The sequence below is a fragment of the Orycteropus afer genome, unplaced genomic scaffold, assembly GCF_000298275.1.
Source record: "Orycteropus afer afer isolate SDZICR_OR568_19922 unplaced genomic scaffold, OryAfe1.0 scaffold00318, whole genome shotgun sequence".
NCBI classification, from domain to species: Eukaryota; Metazoa; Chordata; class Mammalia; order Tubulidentata; family Orycteropodidae; genus Orycteropus; species Orycteropus afer.
Window position 1 is genome coordinate 88,237 of NW_006921905.1, and position 8,316 is coordinate 96,552.

The window sequence follows — 8,316 nt, forward strand, 5'->3', positions numbered from 1 at the left end:
CTGCCTTGGAAACCCAAGGAGGGGTCACTATTAGTCAGGGCTGACTCAACACAACATAACAACATCCACCACAGTGAGGTTTTTTTTTTTTTTTTTGTATTTCTACATGAGGAAGAAGCTCCTTAATAAGAAGTAGTTGTTGTTATGAGCAGTTGAGTTGGCTCCAACTCATAAGGACCCTGTGTACAACAGAACAAAACATTGCCCCGTTTGGCGCCATCCTCATAATCCCTGCTATGGGGACTGTGATATTTTAGGGAATATTTGAAAACTCTATGAAGATGGCAGATGTCCAACTTTCCTCTTGAGCAAGAGGCAGGGTCTGGGTTTCTCTGTCCCCAGTACACTGGAGGGGAGAACAAAGTGAGGCTGCAATCTCCATCAGAGGCAAAATAGGGCTTAGGGGGGAAGGGTCAGTTTAAAGCAATGCCCAGCCCAGGAAATTTTCACTTTGTCACTTAGCAAGATGGCATCACGTTTGGCAGGGCCATGTGGAGACATTGCAGCTGAAGCCAAAGACTACTGGGAGGACAGTAGGGAAGGCTGACAGAGGGACTCTGGATCTTCACATTTCTATTTATTACAACTCACCTATTGAAAAAGGCAGAAAGGCTTCCCTTTTCTTAAACTGTCCATTCCCCAGAAAATGCTCTGGATTGAATGTGTTGGGGGTGGCTCACTCCGCGGAGTCCCTGTGCAGTGCAGTTAGACTGGTCAGGACCATGGTCCCATAGAGAAGGCAGCAAAGACTCAGGTAAGACTTAACCCACACAACACACATTCACAGAGGGTGACAGTCTTTGGCTCCCACATGCTGATCACACTTAAGCCCATGGTTTCCTGAGCCTGGCCCTCCAGGACTCTGCTCTTTGCCATGGGACAGTTCACAGCGATGGATCAGAATTGCCTGCTGGGAATTTTACCAGGGAATTTTGCCTACTATTAACTGTGGAATATATCTTCTCTAGATGGATAGGTCAGTGCAGGACTTGAGAAGGGATATGTATGGAGCAAGAAGAAATAATAGAGCAGCTGGGCAGATAGCAATGGACCAAAATTAACCCAGCTGCTCAGTGAGGGGACAACTGGGGCAGCTTCTCAAAGGTAAATGGTGTCTCAGTCATCTCTGTTTCTCCTATTTTCTTTCCTCCCATGTCTAGTACATGGCAACCACACACACAGTAGGTTTAATAATAGAATCAGATAGCCTAGGAAAGGCACCTGTATGTATCCAGTTATACAAGCAGGAAACCTAGGAGTTGTCCTTAAGGCATTCCTTCCCCTTAGTCTATCTTCATCCAATTCATTAGCAAGAATGGAAGATTTCATCTCCTGAACTTCTCTTCATTCTGTCACCTTGATTCCGTGTCCTCTGCCACCACCCTAGCCCAGGCTACCACTTTGCTTGCTTATACTCCTACAATAGCCTCCTAAATAAATCCCTAGGGCAGTAAGGGTTCAATGCTGAAATTCACATCTTCCATGCAGAAGATCCAGGTTCAATTCCCAGCCAAAGCATCTAATGCATAGCCACCACTTGTCAGTGCTAAATAGGTTTTAGCAGAAATTTCAGACTAACACAGACTATGAAGAAAGGTCTGGTGATCTACTTCCCAAAATCAGCCAAGGAAAACCCTGTGAATCACAAAGGTCCAATCCTGTAGTGCATGGAGTCTCCATGAGTCAAGGGCCAACTGTATGACAGGTAACAATAAATAAGTCCCACACTCTTTCTTGCCCCTTAAATCTGCTCTGCATCCTGAAAGCAGAGTGAGTACTAAAATTGACTCAGTCACCCCACACTTAACTACCCACCCATAACTCAAACTTGAAACCTTTCAGTGTCTTTATATTATTCTTAGATTAAAGCCCCATTCATCTGACCTTGTCTGGGCCCCCCTGCTCTTCCTGTTTGCATTCCTACCACAGCAGTCTTCTTCCGATTTCTCAAACATGCCATGTTCCCACTCATTTCAAACCTTTTTTTTAATGAATCTATCCCCCCTGGCTGAAATGCTCTTTTTTCCCACTTTGTCACCAAGCTGCCTTTAATTATTCTTTAATTCTCAGTCCAGACTTCCTTTTGGAAGCCTTCTCTGACTACTTATTGCTCCCACTCTCTGCTCCACCTAATTTGCATTTTGTGGCATCCTGTAACTTTTTAATGGTTTGTAATTATCTAGACTAATCATTTGCATGACTGTTTCTTGCTCAGGTTTGTTCCTCCAGATCTGAACACCCTTTGCCAATGAGTCCATTCTGACTTATATGAACTCAATTGGGTTTCCAGGACCGCAAATCTTTAAGAAAGTAGATTGCCTCATCTTCTTTCTGCAGAGCGGCTGGTGGATTTGAACCATCAATCTTCTGGTTCTCAGCCAAACGCCTTAGCCACTACACCAGTATCTGCTGAATTAATAAAGAATAATTGCTATTTTGAAACACTTGCTACACTGAACAGTAGGTAAACTGCTCTACAGAAATGACTTCATTTTACCTCTACATGAATTTTGGCCCATAGGTTTTATATGCACTTTACAGATGAAGAAATTAAAGATTTGGGAGGTTAAATAACATGCCCATGGTTACACAGAAGGAGGTAGTACAGTTGTTATTTGAACTAGGTTTGTCTGATGCCCTGGCTCTCAGTCTGTATATTGGACAGTCAATTAGAACTTACAGTTCCCAGGCTGTTTTTTGACTTTAACAATCAGCCTGTTTGTAAAAGTGTTTCAGAGATTCTACTTGATGCTTTAGTGTTACACAGTATTCCGTGTCTGTATGCACCCCAGTTTGGTTATCCTTTCCTCTGATTATGAGCACTTGGATGGTTTCCAGCTCTTTGCTATTATAAATAGTGATGTGATAAACATGGGTGTGCATATATCTATTCATGTCCTCAATTTGCTCTGTAAACTTTGACCCAAATTTGACCCAATTAAAAATCAGCCTATTCAGCTGAGCTGGTTCGTAGAGTTCAATGAGTTGGTAGGAAAATGCAAGCAGCTCCTGTACTTTAGACTTCAATCTTCAACACAACATAACCAATCAATAAGGAAATCAGTGAATGAGAAGTTGCATTTCCTGACTCTGCCGTCACAGTGTCCAAGGGGTCACCAAGGAGTAGGCAAGAAGTGATCAAGGGGTAAGCCAAGATCTTCTGTTTCTGCCTTTTGAGATTTATTCTGTGTATGATACACTAAGGAACACAGACAAATTGCAATGGATCTCAAGAGGCTGACCCAGTTGGTGAGAAAACAAATGAAGGAATGAGACTGTCCCATCTGTAGAGTGGACACAAGAGGGCACCAGAGAGTTGTATGCAGAGACCATAAGCGTGGTGGGGCTTATGTTGTTGTTGTTGTTATTTGCCGTCGAGTCGGCCCCGACTCATAGCGACCCCTCCTTGGGTTTCCGAGGCAGTATCCCTATGGAAGTAGGATTGCCCAACCTTCCTTCCGAGGAGTGGCTGGTGGGTTTGAACTGCCAGCCTTCTGGTTAGCAGTCAAGTGCCTTAGGCACTATGCTACCAGAGCTCCCGGTGGGGCTTATAGGATCAGAATTCCTTTGTTGGGGCTATGGAATTAAACAAGAATCTACTTTCTAAAGTCTGTCATTCAAAATCCTATGAATCACCATGATCTGGTTCACAGTTGATCACAGTTGATCCTGGGGCTGACACAGGACCAGGCACCATTTTGTTCCCTGGTGCCTGGGGTCACCATGAGTCTGGGGCTGACTCTGAGGCAGCTAACAACAGCAATAACTGAGGAAAATTACAGAGAGACTCTCATTTTAAAGCCAAAGTAAAACAACTCTTGTAGAGGGAACATAGTGCAACATCAAAAATAAGACTAACTTTGGAATCAGAACAGATCTGATTTTGTATTTAACTGTCACTTAGCAGATGAGTGATCAAAGACAAGCTACTTAATTTTTCTGAGCCTGGACTTCCCAAACTAAAAAATTGTTATGATAAGGAGTTATTCTGAGGATTGAGTGAACATTTGAAAGAATCTCAGTAGTCCACAGCACACAATCGCTGCTTAATAAACGTTGGCTCCTTTCTCACTCTTTCTAGTAATTAATATTGCACACATCTGGGTTGATTTTCCTTTTGTGTTAGTAAATTCTCTATTACTGGACTTATAAATGAAAGATATCTGTGGGGATATTATGATAGAAACACTTGCATTAATGTGATGCTGACTCAGTTATTCTCGAACGTGCCTCCACATTTAACATTTCACAACCCCAAGATTATATGCAGTAAGTGCCTAGTCCTCCAAGGCATTCTACCACGAGAAAGAAAAAGGTTCTGAGGCAAAGCGTGACTGAGAACTGCTACCTGCTCTCTCTCAACAAAGTTGGCCAACACACATTGTTATTGTCAGCTGCCATCCATCGAATTGTCCCTAATCACACACAATAGAATCAGACTGGTATGATCCATAGGGTTTTCACTGGCTGATTTTCAGAAGTAGATCACCAGGTTTTTCTTCAATCTACTTTCCTAGTCTGAAAGGTCCATGAAAGCTGTTCAGCATCATAGCAACACTTAAGCCTCCAGTGACAGATACGTAGTGACTGCACTGAGGAGCACTGGGGCTCCCACATGGAAGGTGAAAACGAACATCAGTACAGCAAACTCTGAGAAGTCCCGTAGAAGGAAAAGTCTTTTCTTAAGTGTGCTTGTCCATACAATACCCTATTTTCTTCCCAAAACCTCTTTAAACCTAGTTGTACTAATGTTCTAAAGCTCAAACTTGAAAAATAATATATCTGGAATGATGTAATTCTCTCACTGTTTGAGTGATTTCTTAGGATAGAAATATGTGTCCTTTATCAAGTTCAGATTCCTATTGTGTAAAAAGATGGACTTGAAGACCTGAGGTTGAGAGACCCTGAATACCTTTGGCAAGTAGTATCGAGCCACAGTGGTATCAAACGTCACTACCCTGGGCACATTCAGGAGGGCAGTGTTGCCCATCCTATGAACCTCATGGATGAGGCATTGGTGTAGGGAATGCGTTCTAGGTCAGTGGTGCTGGGCTGCTGTGATTGGCCAATTACCCTGTCAGTCTCAGCTTGTACTTTCTCTGGAAAAGAAGATAATTTTCTAGTATTTTTTAAACTTTATGTTATCTCCAATGATGTAGAGGTTTTCTCCAAGGTCTCACCTGTTGTATTTCAATTAGTGAGCAGTTTAAAACATGATAACACAGTTCTTAATCCTTTAAAGGGCTTATTAAGAAAATTTTAAACTCCATAACATTCTTGGAGCCTAGTTAGACTAAGGAAAGGTCAAAGTGGCTAAGATTAGAGTGCTGTTGTTGTTTTTGTCAGTGAGTTTGTTCCAATTCATGCTGACTTTATGTATAACAGAGGGAAGGATTACCAGGCCCTGTGCCATCTTCATGATTGTTGGTGTGTTTGAGTTCCTCGTTGTGGCTATTGCGATTAATGTAGGCTTTATAGACTCTAGTTTCTCAAGCAGGTGAGACACATGTGGATCAGACTCTGCTCCAAAACATTAATGGTGTAAGTTAATCAAACTTGCTCAGCCTCAGTTTACTTGTCTGATTAGTGGGGATAAATCTACCATCATCTTCAAAACAGAACTAATTTAGCCGAGCACCCAAAAATTGATAGAAACTGCTCGCTGTCCACAAATATCTCTTCTCCTCTTTTTCTATAGGAATAAAGGTTTTACCTGGTTGCCCAGCTAAAGACTACAGTCCTCAGACTCCTTTGCAACTGTGTGATCATTCTAACCAACACAATATGTAGAAGTGATGTTTAACACTTTGACCAAGCCCTTAACAGAAGAGGTGTTTTCTCCCTTTGTCTCTAAGGAAAGAAAATGCTAGTAATTTCCTTGAAGAGTGGGAAAACAGCATAGGGGAGGCAGTATATGATCAGATTCTTCAAGAAGAGCTCATAGTTTGCCTTATAGGGAAATTGAGGAAGAGTATTCCTGGTAGAGGGACCAACACATGGGAATGAACAGAAGCATAATAATGAGAGTGCAATGGAAAAAATGACCTGTGATTTAGTAAGGCCAACATGCAGAGTGGGTGAGTTTGAAGGAGGCAGTAAATGGCACATCACAGGATAGTGTATGCCTGACTGAGATATCTGGATATGTGTTAGACTGGGTTCTCTAGAGAAACAAAACCAATAAAGCTTATGTACAGAGAGAAAGAGAAATTTATCTTAGGATAATGGCTCACACACTTATAGAAGTTGGCAAATCCAAAGTTCTTGGATTAAATGTCAAGCTGGAGGCATTTCCCAACTCATGCAGCTGCAGAGGCTGAGGAGCTCAAGGTTGGCAGGCAGTAAACTGGCTGTTGACTCCAACGAATGACGAATCCAAGATCTCCAGGCTGAATGGTGGATTGTTCGCTCACAGACAGTTGTAGGCAGCACAACAGAATCTTGATCTACAGAACAATGTCTCTTTTCTTAGCATGTCCATAAATATACTGGAAGCAGTCCATACCCCTAGGGAAACTCCCTTTCAATGGATTGTCTGCTTAAAACATATTCATCTGATCCCATCATGGGAATAACCACATCACAACTGCTTAAACCACACAGAATTATGGTCCTGTCAAGTTGACACACAGCTCCAACTATCATAAGATATTATCCAGAGGGTGATGGTAAGTCATTTCTTAAAAGACCAGATTTTCATACAAGAATGCCACTCTCTTGTGAAATGTAACAGTGTCAATTGACTTTACTGTTTTCTCCGCTAGATTCTCAGCTCCTTGAGGAAAGGGACTGTGTTATATTTGCCTTACAGAACCCAACACAATTCCTGACAGAAAAATTAAAGAATGTGCTAGTTCCTGAGTCTACCTCATGGACTGTTCTACCTATCTTTTCATTCTAACATGCTGTCTTTAGGCCTCAGCTCTGGGCAGTATGTTCCAGGAGGCATTCATCTGTTCTGGTCCAGGCACATCCAACCACATGCTCACCTTGGATTTCTGGGTAGATGGCCATGTAAAGCAGAGTCCATCATAGCATAGTAGGAGCTGTTTCTGTTCCAGCAAAGAAAAGGTCCAGTGTGTTGCAGATGAAGTTTTCTTCATGGAAACTGAAAGTAGCATTGTCTGTATACTAGAAAGAAAAGTGTTTATTGATTTATTCAGAGGACTCATGGTAGTCACAAAACACAGAGGCACATCACCCTTGGGAAGGAATTTGGAAAGAAAGGTCCCTAGAGAAACAATTTTCCCTTTGGCTTCTTCAGGAGGCATAGGATGGTAGAGCAATATCATTAGAATCAGCCTGCACCAGGTACTGCAAGCTACCCAAGCCTTCTAGCACTAGAGTAGATGAAAATCAAAACAATCATTTTCTTAGACCTATAATCTGAGGAGAAGGGATTAGTGCAGTTGAAAGAGAATGGTATGTGAAAAAGACAGATTTGAGTTCCAGTATTAGCCACTTCCTCACTAGCTGTATGACCTAGGGCAAGTTACTTAATCTAGCTGTGCTTCAGTTTCCTGTTCTGTGAAAAGGAAATAACCTCAAGATCATATGATGAACTTCCTGAGATGTAATGGGGACACAGTAAATAACCAGTGTTTTACAGCAATCAGAAAAAAAATAAACTCAATTCCCCTTTCATACAACAATTCTCACATCTCCCCATTTCCTTTCAAGGTTAACCTCTCTAATTCCACCACTCATTCCTCCTGATCCTATCATCATCCTCTGGATCCCTCAGTCTGTTAACATTTCTCTTAATATGGTCCCATACCTGAACACCCTACTACAAGTACACTCTCTTATATTGAGGAGAAAACAATGCTTCTAATGATGCTTTGCCAACAAGGTTAAATAAGGAAGGAGACGGAAGGAAATCCACCAATCTGCCCACTCCAGGAGCAGGAACCATTATTGTGAAAAGTCAAATATTCATCTCATAGTGACCCTATGAGACAAAGCAGAATGTCCCCTAGGGTCTCCCAGGGTGTAATCTTTATGGAATCAGACTGCTACATCTTTCTCCCAAGGAGTGGCTGGTGGGTTTGAAAGGCTGGCCTTTCAGTTAGCAGTCAAGTGCTTAAACACTGTGCTACCAAAGACTCCTCAGGTAACTAGGCACAGACCCATCTAATACAACAGTTCATTCATGAACTGTTCAATTTCTATTTTTCATTTCATGCACACCTCCTTGTTGTTGTTGTTAAGTGCCATTGAGTCGTTTCCGACTCATAGCGACCCCATGCACAGCAGAAGGAAACACTGCCCGATCCCGCGCCAGCCCCACAATCCCTGCTATACTCGAGCCCATCA

At 42.2% G+C, this 8,316-nt stretch overlaps 1 pseudogene; it reads right to left on the reverse strand.

Annotated features, from left to right (window-relative positions):
- Nucleotides 1-591: 591 nt before the first annotated feature.
- LOC103206456 overlaps nucleotides 592-8,316 on the reverse strand; it is a 35,854-nt pseudogene continuing 28,129 nt past the window's right edge.